The following is a 14,522-nucleotide window of genomic DNA, read 5'->3' on the forward strand; positions in this document are numbered from 1 at the left end:
CACATATAAAAATAAAGAGTATCACAATCCATAATCTGGTTTCTAGCTGACATGTCCAAACTAGATACAGTGAGCATTCCGTGTAAGCACACTCCTGAGCCATATATATCATATAAGAAACAATCTGGAAAGGTTAAAAAGACTCCTCTCCAAAATCCCTGCTATTTTTACCTCCTTTTCATCATCATAACTCAATTTCATTTCAGCTTGCAGCTTTTGAAGGGAGCACTTGAGAGCAGTATTTGAAAACTGAGAGCTAGTATTATCATCATTACCCATATGCAAACCAGACATTTTCCCACAAAGAGATACTGTGATGCTTTTATTACGATTAGTAAAATGTTTTTCAATCCACAGATGGAAAACACTGTCTAAAGTAAAAAATAATATATTATGTGTAAGTTTTACCTTTACAGTCTGATTCCAGACTGTCATTCATATGCTTTGCTCTATTTTATTACTACAGAATCTACCGCTATTTACTCTTCAGCTTGTAGAAACCACCCACTAACTACATCAAATAATTTCTACAGAATCAATTAAATAATATGTTTTTCTCTGCCTACACTGGATCTTAAATTTCAGTTTTACCCAGGGGTTGCTTAAAATTCCAAACGCTCCTAAATAGTTAGATTTTGCAGAGTACTATAGCAACTGGTTTCAAAGAAACTGTAAAAACTCAAGCTTTTCTATTTTCCATTAAATGTTAAAGGTACAAATTCTTGTGTAAACAAAGCATTTTTCTAAATTCTGTATCTAACTTTGTAATTCATTTTTCATGTTTACATTTCTCCTACAAATGACGACAAATAATTTCTTTTAGCTCTCTTGTTAGAATCTACTCCCACATTCTTAGCAGGGGGAAAAGAAAGAAGACTCATTTATTTGTCTTAAACAGAAAAGATCTAACAAACAATGTGTTTTCAGTTGGTTACAGTAAAACTCAAGTGCTTTCAACTGTTTCAAAATGTAAGTGGAGCCAATGAATTAACTTCTAATGCAGTCATAAGATGGTAACTAATAGGAAAGACTAAAGCCAAGATTCTATGAATGCTCTGGTTAAAGGTTTTGGAAAGACAGCTGAGCAAAGACACCGGAGAGCATCATCCAGTTTCACATCTGTACACTGACTGCCACTGGCAGCCCCTAGGCAGTGACTCCTCATTTCAGGCAGCTTTGCTCTGATACTCACCGCCAGTGATGGGGAGTTTGGGCATTTGTCTTGGTATATGTGTATTGCTACACTGAATCCTTTTTGAAGGATTTGTTTTACAGATACATACCTAGACCTACTGGAAATATAATGATTTTGTATTAGAGGATATATTTTTTGAAAGTTATACACTTTAAAAAATGAACCTGTTTCCATTCTGGCATCTGAATATTCCTCTCTCTTAAAATATCTAATATTGAATGGAAAAGATCTTACATTCAGTGAAGAAAATATCTCCTGTGAAGACAAAGATATTAAAGTTCCCTTGGTCTGCATAGGCTCATATCTTAAATGCATGCATTTTAGTCTGCAGTTAGTTTTGGATAATAACATTATTCTTTGCTAAGTATTTTAAATGATGTATCCAGTATCTATGCTATCAAATGGCTGCCATAAAATAGTTTTCAGATGGCAGATTAAAAAGCTGGAATTTAGTCAGTGACTAAATTTCAGTGCAACCATGTGCATATTCTACTTTGAATATCATTTTCATATGTTATTTCCTCAATATAATATCTCCTTATGAACTTAAAAATAAACATGGTTTCCACAAATAAACTATAAGAAAGAGAATAATTTCTTTTTTTCTTGCATTCCAGGCATTTAATAAATTACAGCTTCCAGTACATGCAAGTGTGTATTGACTGAAGAGTGGTGGGGGAAGTGGGAGGTGGGAGAATGTGAGGGAGATTCTTGTTTGCTTGTTATTTAAGTGGAAGAATGGTTATATTTTAGAGGAGTGGTGGTCTCTGAAGAAGGTTCCTCTTACTAACAAGAAGTAGCCAATAAAGACATTAGCCTAACTTTGGATGTCAGGAAGAGAAGTAAAGTACATGAAGTAAACTATATGTGTGTTCTTTCATTAATCTTCAATTTTCAAACCTTATTTTCTACTTTTTTTCCTGCTTTTACAACTTCAATGCTCTTTTAACACTTCTTAGATGAATAATATATGCATATTCATAAAGAGAATTTACTAAAAACCTTTTCATAAAAATGTATTTTACTTCATAAACCATGGAATAATTCAACAAGTGTACATAGATACCAGGAGAAATTACTCAGTTCTACAGCACTTTTAATCTCTTCCATTTGCAATGGTTTAAGTCAGTGGGTACCGTCCCTTTGAACTTCTTGCCCAGCAGAGGCAGACATGCTGAGAGTAGCTGTTCTTCAGTAGCAACCAATTCTGAAGGAGCTCAACCCCTTTAATATGCTGCCAATGTCCCTTTTTAAGCTGGATTGTGGGGGCCTTGGATCCTCTGTATCTCTGACTACAAAACCCTAGGGATAACTTTGAGTCTTCCCTGATGCATTCTGCCAGAGGCTCCAAGTGGGGACATTCTCCCCAGCCATAGTCTCGAACAGGTTTTTGTTCTAGACTGTTCTGCTGCCCACCCCCTAATGACGCAAGACCTATTGCATAATCTATTTCCTGTATAATTTCTTAAAAGGCGTTTTGTTGTTCAGGGTCCAGTGTGAAATCATTCTTCTTCCAGGGTCATTTGATAGAGAAGGTAAGGAGAACATTGAGTTTCTCTTACTAAACATCTCCTCTGCAATCTTTTTCTGACCGTTCTCATTAAACACAAAATGATTGCCAGGGTGATCGTGGTGAAGAGTTATATTCCTAATATAAACTGTTTCAATCTGAATCAAATAAAACAAATTATGTTTTCATTCATACTTTAATATAAAAATTACTTTATTAATTATTATGTTTATTATCATTTATTATTATTATTATTGGAATTCCGCAAAGCTTTTAAAATGAAATTATGGAGAGAGCCTTCAGTCACACTGATCTGATAGAGCAGTCTTCTCAAAGATGCTCATCTACTAGAAAAATATTCATCTTTACAACTTCAAGTCTGCATACCACATGAACTACAGACGTATTTACAACTAAGCCTATGAAAAAAAGATGTTTTTTCATTTTGTTACCATTTTTTTTTTCCAGGTTGGTCAATCACCAAATTATTTAAAACTTCAACTTTTTATGTTCTTGGAAATTATTTATTCCTGTCCCTCCTCACTGAATTTATAGAACTATTTTATATGCAGCAACACAAAATCCACAAAAATCAGCATAAATATTTCTCTATCCTTGTATACATCATATCATTATTACAGTGCTTGATTTCTCTACAGTTTTAACAAAATACTTCTTCTATAGCTGTTACTAAACCATAAGACAATATCTACTAGATACAAAACAGCAAAAAACATGGAAAGCTAGAAAAGCTGTTTTGACTTTCCTAACCAAGAGAAGAGCCCCTTCTATCCAGCCGTCTTAGAACCCATATTGTGTATAGTCCAACTAACAAACAACACAGATATTTCACTCCTGAAATCTGCATGGCTTTCCACCAGAAAGGATTTTATAAAGAATGAAGCAATGAAGAAATTTAGTTTTAGCACTTTTGTTGGCTTTATATATAACAAGTAATTCACACTTGTTCAAGTCTTATGTTTCAATAACTGTTATACATGGGCGCCTGCATAAAAATAAAAATAGCTTAGAAAAGAAGAGTAGAAAGGAAGAGAGTAATAACAGCTCAACTTTGGGAAATATAAATTTTTCTATATTATTTTACAGTAGAGTGGGTACATATTAAGCTCTTTCCTAATAATTTTCCTGAGAACTGACTTCTAGTTTCCTGTTTCAACAATAAAAAGTAGGGAAGAAAATCTGTTCTGTTTCCCTCTGGTGACCACTTTCACTGAAGTAGGAATCAAGTCAGATTTACAATGAAGTAGTACAGCAGGAGGTGACACTTTAAGACAACCACTCATCCCTCTTGTAGCCAATTATGCAATTTGTGAATTAGATTTTCCATGCACCTGAGGTACAAGATGTGCTTTAGGTAAAAAGAACAGGGACAAAGATTAAACAGAGATAAGGGCTATATTCCCACATTCTGCTTCAAAATTTCAGAAACCATTCTCAGTTCTGAGACCGATGTATTTGAATGCAACAGGTCACTCCAGTTAATACATCACCCTCCGTCCTAAAAAGTTCTCCCTAAGTGCCAGGTCCTCTTTTCAAGAATTTATTTGTGAAACACTTTAAAAACAGAACTAAACTCACCTTTGCACTACTTAGAATACATTCCCTGATTGCATTTGAAACCAGGAAGACATGTTATGTTGTTTCTTGTAGGTATAATGTCTCTGGTCACTTTGGCTTAATATTCTTCACCCTTAGCTTAACATGTTGATTCAGAACTGAAGTATCATAAGTCAGGCACATGACTTTTTTGTTATTGTTGTTGGTTTGTTAAATTTTTCCTTTGTGCTAACATGGAATCAGTAACTCCAGGTTGAACACAGAATTTTCTGTCCTTTCAACTCTCACTGCATTCAGTTTGCCTAGACCCTGATTATCTCTTCAAATACTAGTGGGGAAAAAAAAGTGATACCCTTATATACATCTTTCCCTGTCTCACCAGGTAAAAACTGGGAAAAAAAAAAAGAGTTATAGAAAATATTTAATGTGGGATTTTTTGTAGTGAATTCATCATCTTCTGAAATGTCTTTATTCCAGCACAGCTTCCCTTCCATTCACATGATTTGTATTTCCTGTCACAGCCCAAGGAATTTCTATATTATTTCCATTTCATGTATCCATCATATGAGACAACTTTAAGGAAATCAATAATAATATAACTTTTTACACATTCATCTTTAGAAAGACCATTTTGTTTGAACTTCTACATTAATGATGAAAAATTGACTGCAGTTGTGCAGAAGATCTTAGTTATTAAAATCTGAGTTAATCAAACAGAAGGAAATTCTCATTGTCTTTTAATGTAGTATCCACAAGATCTGATTGTCTTTCTTCTGGATTTTCTCTTTGTCCTCATAATCCCATTTTAATTTTGCCTGTTTATTTCCTGAAATAACATTTTTAATAGTCTATGAACTATTCTGAACATAACACTCAAAGTAGTAATTACTTAGGTCAGAAAAGATTTCACAAATATTTTAAGCACCTTTAAATTCAAATTCAAATTTAACTTCAGATTTTACGAAAAGACAGATATTTTTCCTCCCTTTCAAGGAAATCAATAGATCACATTCTCTGATGGAAAAACTGTACTGATGTCATTGGAGTGATAACAACAGTTTGACTCAGAAGGTATTGGTATTTAAATGCTGTAATACTGACCAATTACTTAGCAGAATAAGTATGTATCAAGTTCAACTCTCACTGAAAAACAAAAACAACAACAAAACCCTGTTTACCAAGGGCATACTGATATTCTTCTGAGCCCCAGAAGAATTGGATTGCACTATACAAACAGAGGGCAGAGAACGACAGAGCTACTCTGCCTTAAAAGGTTTGAGCATTAAAGCAGATCAGTTCTGAGTGCATGCCAATTACGTCCTGCCTAAATGAAAGGCTATCTGCAAGGGCTGGTGCAGTATTCACTAGTGGTGTATACTGTCATTTGCAAGCATTGTTCCTCAAGAATAAGCTAGGCCAAGTGGAAGAAGTTAAAAGAACAGTAAGAATGACAGAACTCATGACCACTTCATGAGGGGTCATTTAATCTAAAGGAAAGAAATATGAATGGAGATTTAAAAGTTTTCAGCTGTACAAAAAGTATCTGTAAGGAACATACTAAACAATTCCATATGGCCACTGGGGCCAAAACAAGAAATTACATATTTAAATACCAACAAGGGAAATTTAAGGTCAGGCACTGCAAAAACTTTTGAGCAACCACAACAGCCCAAAAAAGCAGCTCAGCTCCATTACTGTAATTTATCATAGAAAAACTTAGGCAAGTGTATCTAAAAAGTGACTTAGACAAACGTGACACAGCCTCAGATAAGAGGTATGCTATCCTGCGTCCTTTCCTGATTTATTTTCTGTGAATCTATCACTTGCATTTCTATAGATTTTTGTTTAAAAGCAACTACTTACCAGCAATAGAAACGTTAGATTTTCAATTACTTCTACTCAAAGATAAGAGCTGTTCCTATGAAATATTCTGTCTTGCAACAGATAGTTATTTGCATTTATGCAGAAACCACTGACAGAGATTTAAGTTTTTTTTTCGTCCAGCAGAAATTGGATTACATGGTTCTAATGGCCTCTTCTGGCTCCAGCATTTCTGACACAACAAACAGATATTTTCTCAGTATGCTACTGAAGATACTACTGAATCTTTCTTTCACAACTTTATACCACAATACTAAGCGTAAGTCCCTGAAAGGACAAAATGTAGTTGGCTCAAAATGAAATACAATACAGTACTGCAAAAACTGCACTACTGTTGTATCATATTGTACTGTCTGAATGCTTCAATGCATTCCCCAGAGATGTTAGGGACTCTCCATCCGTGGAGATATTCAAAACCCTGAGTAACCAAGTGTACCCAGTCCTGCTTTGACCAGAGGCTTGGACCGCACGATCTCCAGAAAGCCCTTCCAAACTCAGCCTCCTGTGATTTTGTGAATTGTAGATTGCAGAACACATTTATTACAGATCAGCCAAGTGAAAACTCAGAAGCATTCAAGAATGAAAGAAAAAAATGTAAAAAACACAGGAATAAAATTTTCTCTCCTGTTCAGCTCCACAAAGATGTTTTTCAGAAGCATCCTAATTTTTTTTTGTTGTTGTTCCAAGTGGATTATTTTTCTAATGAAAATTAGGCTGCTTTCTGCTCTCAGAGTGTGGAAAAGGGAACGAGTGAAAGTAAAGTTACCTGCTTTGTAAGTTGTCAGCACATATGAAGAAATGTAAAAACAAGTGTAAGATCTGGTAAACAGGAGAACATGATGAAGTGCTCCGCATAAATTTGGAGTTATAAGCATCAACTTAGTGCAATAATTTGGAATAAATATTATGAAATTACAAACACAAAAACTAGAAGTTGACAATGGAAATGAGTTAAGAGTAAAATGGATGAAATACTGGAAAGGATTCAGTGCACACAGAAAGACAGAAAATTGAGATGAAAACTGAAGGAGTCAGCTTCCATGGCTCATGGGAGATGTTGTCATGTTCTAGCCCATTCCCCTATTCAAGCTAGTTTTTCAAAATAAAGTTATCTTCCATGTTCTGATCTAATCCATGAGAAGAAACCACAGACAAAGGCAACATAAACAACCTATCCCCACCGTACAAGAGAGAGTTAGATGCTTCTCAAGGGGGGACACTTATCAGTAAACACAGATAATCATTGGTTCAAGTTTCAACAAGAAATTGAACAAGTTTCAACAGAACAATGAGATGCTGTGCACAAAAACTTGTGCAATTTGGACACTTAGCAACTGTCTCTTGGAAGCTGGCATTTATATAATCTATTTCGGAAACAGAAGACTCCTTAATTCATTGAAATGGATGAAAAAAGGGAACGGTCATTGTAATTTATGTTATAGATTAGGAGTTAAGTGCTTTCATACAGGATGTAGAAACTGAATAAAAAAAAACCTTCTCGATCATACTGTTTCAAACACAAAATTTACATCCTTCAGCAGCACAGCTTATCATTATGGTCTAAAGGGAAGGTTTAGGTGGGAATCGCCTTCCTGCAGAAGCTGTGTCATTTTATAGTTAAGAATATGGTTTTCTCATATGTTAACAAATTCAACTAAAATTTACTAACAAAATGGGAATGTAATTTCATTTGGAAATGAAAAATAAAGGCAAAGTGTCTATTAAAGAGAATTCATCTGTGAATGGCAAATTGATTCCTAGAGCAAATGCACTCATTTTGCTCAAAGAAAGGATGTGATCTCTGACAGTTGGATAAAACTAGTAGGAAAAATAATTGCTTGATAAATCAGTGTAATTAAATTTTGCACACGTGAGTGCTACAGCACCTCAATCTTCAGCGTAATAAGGCCAGCATAGAAACAGGACATAAATCTCAGCCCTTTAGTCCCTGAAGAATCTGTTATTCAAAGAAAACAGTGCACCTTTTCACTGAATTGTAGGGGCTGGAAGGGAGCTAGAGAGGTCATCTAGCCCAACCCCCTGCTAAAGAAGCTTCCCTATTGTAGGTCACACAGGAAAGTATCCAGGCAGGATCTGAATACCTCCAGAGAAGGAGATTCCACAGCTTCTCTGGGCAACCTATTCCATTGCTCTGTAACCCTCAAAGTAAAGAATTCTTTCCTTGTGTTTGTATGGAACTTTGTGCATTCCAGTTTGTGCCCCTTGCCCCTTTTTCTGTCATCGGGTACTGATGAAAAGAGGCCTCATACACTAGTCTCCTGCCCATTAGATATTCATAATCACTGATAACATAATATCTCCCCTCAGTCTTCTCTTTGCAAGGCTGAACAGTCACAGTCGGTGGGTGGTGAACAATTGTTTTGTGCATCAATTGTTTTGTATATATATATGTGAATACAGACATACATATATATATATTATTATCATTACTGTCATTTCTCCCTGTGTTTTATGTCCCAGTAAATAGCTTTCATCTCAGCCTACAAGTCCTACCTTTTCTGTTTTGTTTTTCCTTTCTCATTCTCTTCTCCATCCCACTAGCAGCAGGGAGTGAGCAAAAGGCTGTGTGGTATTCAGCTGCTTGTTAGCTTAAACCACAATGCAGTTGTCTGAAAGTAGGTGTCCATACAAGCATCAGTTGTTCATGCTTCCTGCCATGCTCTGCAGATACCTAGCCTATGTGACCTAGAGAATGATTCAATTTACCGTAGCTTAGGGAACCAGCAGCACCTTAGCTGAGTCACTCACTGAGCTCCAGTGACTCCATGCTAGACCTTTATTGACTCTAATAAGGGCCTACACATTTGAGATGAGACAGTGTAACTTGCCTGTCCTCCCACTGACGAAGGATCTCCTAGGCCCACCAGGATGTCATGCATACCCTCAGGCATCTGAAATAACAGTAGTTCCTTGTGTGCAGGTGACTGTAGAAAGCTTATAGTCCACAAACAGGCTCCTCCATGTAGGCATAACAAATTTAGGTATTTCAGATGCCAGTTGAATGCCTGGAATTTAGGAACTTAAACAGAAGTTTTTGCTGGAAAGGCAATGTTACTGCCATAGTATATGCATCGCTGCTAAGAAGTGGCTTATGATAGTTTCTACCCTGTAATTGAAGAGGACACAAACCAGAGAAAGCACATCACAAGCTCATTCATATATGTCCCTCAAGAGTACAAGGATATGTTGCATCTGCTGTCTTCAGAACTGGTCAAGCAGAAAGCACCAGTAAACACTTTTCAAAAGGATTACATAAGAGCGATTTCAGGGCTTTTCAGTCAACCTGTAGGATATCATAGGATACAATCACAGAATCATTAAGATCCCTAAGATCATCTACTCCAATCATCAACCATCACCACCATGCTCACTAAATCATGTCCCTCAGTGCCACATTTCTTGAACATTGCAGGGACAGTGACTCCACATCTCCTTGGGCAGCCTGATCCAATATCTCACCCCTCTTTCTGAGAAGGAATTTTTCCTGACTTCCAACTTGAACTTGAGCCAAAAAATCGTCTCTCAGCTTCTTCATTCAGGCTTAGTAGATGGCAAATTTGGCCACACTGGTCTGTGCTCTACTATCTCAGAACACAGAGTTTGTGAGTAACCCTTAATCGTTCAGACACTTTGGCTCTGACACCCGTATAGGAGAATGAAGAATAATATTAGCAATGAAATGAAGAGACTTCAGGCAACAAAATGACAAAACCCATGAGGGACCTTTGAGTACTGAGGCACTGTATCCAGACAGAAAAGTATCAGCCCAGATTTGACTAAGGAAAAAAAAAAAAAAAAAAAAAAAAAAAAAGTAAAGTTGTCTTTGCTTTAAAGATAAATTAAGCAAAAAATAGTAGTTTTATCAATGATCTAATATGGAAAAAGTCAGCTTCCTAAACCAAATTCTCTAAATATCTTCAGATAAAGTTATTACCCAAGTGGTTTAGTGACCTCCTAACTTTACCATCAGAGTCTATCTGTGGGTATTGACCAGAGTACATGTGATTATGGAGGCAGGTTTATATAGGCATGTTTGCAAATAAGCTTATTCATTAAGCGGTTAGCTATTCAACTAGATTTGATTCTCCTAGACACATTAGTAAGGTCTTTGAGCTTGTTTCTATCCTGCATCTTGTGAGCCTGCCATGTCTGGCAGTATCCATAGTGTCCACCAAGAGGAAGAAGATGCACTGCAGATGCTTGATTGCATCTTTTTTCTTCCTTGACTGCAGTGACTGCTCTGAGAAGTAAACAGTCACTCAGGAAAATAAGGTGCTGCAAATGCTCACTGTAGGTTGTATCACTTTGTTATAGACTTGCTCACCTTCTTTCCCTAAATAAGTTTGTCCAAATTTACCTTCCAATCTGTATAATCCCCAGTGTTTATCAGAGATCTCTCTCCACTCCAGGCAGAGAAAACGTTTCAATTTTCCTCTGAGAATGTTTGCTCTTTTCCAAAACTGTTCTGTGTCTATATGCAAGATCATTTGTTGTGTTTTTTTTGTTTTGTTTTGTTTTGTTTTGGTGTTTGTTTGTTTTGATAAGGCACTTATTCTTTATATTAGTTCCTGCTTTTGTTTTTTTGTTTTCTTTTCACTAAAGGAAGACAATATTATAAAGTTTTCAATCTCTAAAACAGTGTGAGGAAAAAACTGTACCTTCTGTTTTCAGAATCAAAAGAGGAGCTGATTTCAGAAAGCAACTTCTTCTTTTATTTTTTTTTTTAAGTCACTTGAAGAGAATACAGTTCACAAGGACACTGCCTTTCAGGGTCAGTGCCGAATTTATCTTAGGGCACAAGCAGGTTAGGACTCCAAAAAAAGACTAATGAGCATGGCAGAAACATACCCTGTAATCTGTCATTGTAACAGAGCATAGCACAGTTATCAGGAATTTCAGGTGCACGTAGACTTAACAGTTACATGGAAATAAATTCCTTGGTTTGCTCAGTTAGAAGTGCAAGGATGCTGGATCAAATAGTGAAAAGGGGTTGTTGTCACCACATTTGCTTATGCAAATTGCTATTTTAAGATATATGTACAGTTTGGCTTTCCTTTATGGTTGCATACTGATATTCTTTCAGCGCCTGCCCAAGTATGTTTCTGTGTTCTGGAATAGGATGTGACACAGAAGGCTCAGGAAGACAAGGCACTTGGTTGTAGGTGTGGAGAGGTTAAACCACACTTTTCGCAGGCTTGCCATGAGAAAAAAGGGAAACCTTAAATTAGCTGGAATTTACTTACTGAAGGAAAAAAAAAATACAAAAAATTGTTCTTGTTTTTCCTTCTTCAGAAAAGACTAACATCAGCATCATCTTGTGAATAATTGGGCTTGGTCCCATTCCTGGTTTTCAGCTATCTGGAGTACAGTTAAGTCTGCTTTTTATTTGACTTTCTTCCCAGAGGGCTGCTTCTTTACAGGAGAATTAAAGATATGCAATGCTTACACACACATTTCTTGCAGTTCTGATAGCAGAGGAACAAGACCTGTTCTGAGTAAGCACGAATAATAAACAACACTGCAAGTTGCTACTGGGGGCTCACATGTCTGAGAGACAAACACCAAAGGCCAACTCCCTGCTGAGAGAAGCTGATAGATTGCATATGTTATCAGAGATCTCCACTGTGTTCTGAGGATCTTACCACATAGTTAACAGGGGACTCTGAGAGCAAAATTCTAATTAAAATAAGTAGGCATTACATAACCAAGCTTGAAAGGCAATTTTTCTGCAATATATCCCCTAGTGACCAGGAACTGCTTTCATGTAAAGCATTTATGCAGCTCAACCTCAGGAATTTAATGGTTGGGAGATGATAAGAAAATAATTTAGATTTTGGTATACTGTGGACAAATTAATTTCAAGGGTGTGTGTGTGTATGTGTATATATATATATATGTGTGTGTGTGTATATATATATATGCCTAAGAACTTGTAATCCTTAACTTCATCATAACTCGTATCAACATCAAGGTCTCAGCTTTTCAGAAATGAACAGATAACACACATCACTCAGCTGATTTTTAGAAGACATCATCATGCTATATACAAATGTGTTTCAGAGAATGCCTTAGCTCCACCAGGTCATCCATCATGTTTACGAATGCACTGGTGAGGGTCTGCAAGATTTAGCTCTCTCTCCCTCTCTCTCTCTCTTAATTGGTTTTTCTTTGCAATTTTCATGTTTTCCTCCCTCATCTCATTTAGTTTATCGATTCTGTTTTTCCTCCTGTTTCTTTCTTTGTTACTCTGAGATTAGCATCACAACATGAATTCTCATGGGGATACCCACCTGGGTAATCTCTGCCAAGTAAAACATCCAGCCTTCGCAAAGGGAATGGAAGAAAGACATGGAAGAAAGTTGCTGGGAGGTCTATCTTTAGTGTCACAGATTTGCTGACAATCTGTCATAGTGCTGCAGAGTCCAGGTAAAGTGCAGCCCCATGCACCACAAGTACTTCTCCAAATTATCTCCACGAAGGAACAACATACGATGCAAAAGTATTCATTCTGAAAGAGCTGGGGCTGTTCAGCCTGGAGAACAGAAGTCTCCAGGGAGACCTGATAGCAGGATTTAAAGGAGGGACCAAAAGAAAGAAGGGACAGACTCTCTAGCAGGGTCTGCTGTAATATGGCAAGGGAAAATGATTGCAAATTAAAAGAGGGGAGTTTTAGATTGGATATAAAGAAAAAGGTTTTTACAATAATTGGTTGGCACAGGTTGCCCAGAGAGGTGGTGGAAGCCCTGACCTTGGAGACATTCAAGGTCACCCTAAATGGGGCTCTGAGCAACTGAACAGCTGTAGGTATCCTTGTTCACTGCTGGGGAATTGGACTAAATGACTTCCAACTCAAAGGATTCTATGATTCTATTTGTACACCTTATGTCTGAGACTGCTTTGCTAACATAACTTTCAGAAGGAGGGCCAGCATTCTGAAGAAAATATATCTACCATTAACAATTAATTTGACTGGGTGGGTGAATTCCACCAAGTTCTTTTAATTCTCACAAATTAGTTTCACCTGCCCTTAATTTACGGATCTAACTTTCTAAAGCATTAAGTTTCATATAAGATTTTACATTTATTGTATATTTTTTATTATTAACTATTGTACTATTTGGTACTATGTGTAATAATTCCTTATGGCAATAACTCAAATTGCTATTTTCATATTATCTTTCTCTTGTACTCTCCTTTTTCTTATTATTAGTATTTATTCTTATTAGTATTTTTCTTAGTATTTATTATTATTTATTCCAGTATAATTAGAAGGTACATCTCAATCACATGAACAGAAATATTTCCAAGAAACATTTATCTGCTTTTTTCAACTGATTCTGTCAGCATTGGCTCTGTGAAAGTATCTAACTACTTTAGCTTTCCTTCTGTTTAAAACAGAGCTCACTTCCCTAGAAATTCTGCTGGACCTCATCTGCAGAGCTCAGGTACTCATTGAAACATCAACTAGTCAAAATTTGTTCATGGAAATAGTCTAAGAAGTTGTGGATTTTGTTGTTGTTGTTGTTCTGATATTGCTGATGGGCACCTATAAGCTAGAACTCACATTTGTGAGATCTTCAAATAGCAGGTTAGTCATTAAGGTACACAGCAGGCTTATGTTCAGTTTGAACAACAAAGAGCAAGACCATATCTTTACCATCTTTTTAAACAGTTTGATAAGTTGACTAATTACTGAGTTTCACCGATACTACTCAAAATTAGATGCAGCCCTATTAAACCTTCATTTCTGTATATCAACTGAGAAACTGAACACCTGGAGGTAACTGATTATGGATGGAAGGGGAAAAAAAAAATCACAATAATAACTACGCTAACGTGAAGAAGGACACGTAAATCCATTTCATTTTATCATTTGAGTAGAAGGAGTAAATTCACCACAGTAAGTCTCATTATTCTGACAGATATTTCAAGAATGCATATAATATGAATGTAGAACTTACAAGGAAAAAGCTGAAAAATCTAGAAGGGAAGAAAGAGGTGACAAAAGCCATTCAATCAAGGGAGATTTGAAGCTTGTCCCCTTAGTTCCCCTGTATCACATCAGTAGAAGCCTGTTACTGCTAGCATTCAACAAAGAAGCCTATTTAGATATTTGTGAGAAAATTCAGGAAAGGACGATTCAACTATTAGGAGATGTAATGGAGTGAATGCTTATTTCCCACAGAGCATTCTTGGCACAAATGTCCCTAGACAGCAAACCCCAGAATGAAAACAGCAAATGATTATGTAAAATGAATAACATTTTTGAGATAGTTCAGCCTAGGACTGGCACTAGGAAACTATATAATCCCACAACAAGAAATAGAATTCAAAAGA

General features: G+C 36.4%; 1 protein-coding gene across 2 annotated transcripts in view; it reads right to left on the minus strand.

Moving 5' to 3' along the window:
- The window catches only part of TUNAR (transmembrane neural differentiation associated intracellular calcium regulator), a 144,195-nt gene that overhangs the window by 42,863 nt on the left and 86,810 nt on the right, over positions 1-14,522 (minus strand). The gene's annotated exons all lie outside the window — the stretch shown is intronic.

The sequence above is a fragment of the Excalfactoria chinensis genome, chromosome 5 (genome assembly GCF_039878825.1).
Source record: "Excalfactoria chinensis isolate bCotChi1 chromosome 5, bCotChi1.hap2, whole genome shotgun sequence".
Classification (NCBI taxonomy): Eukaryota; Metazoa; Chordata; class Aves; order Galliformes; family Phasianidae; genus Excalfactoria; species Excalfactoria chinensis.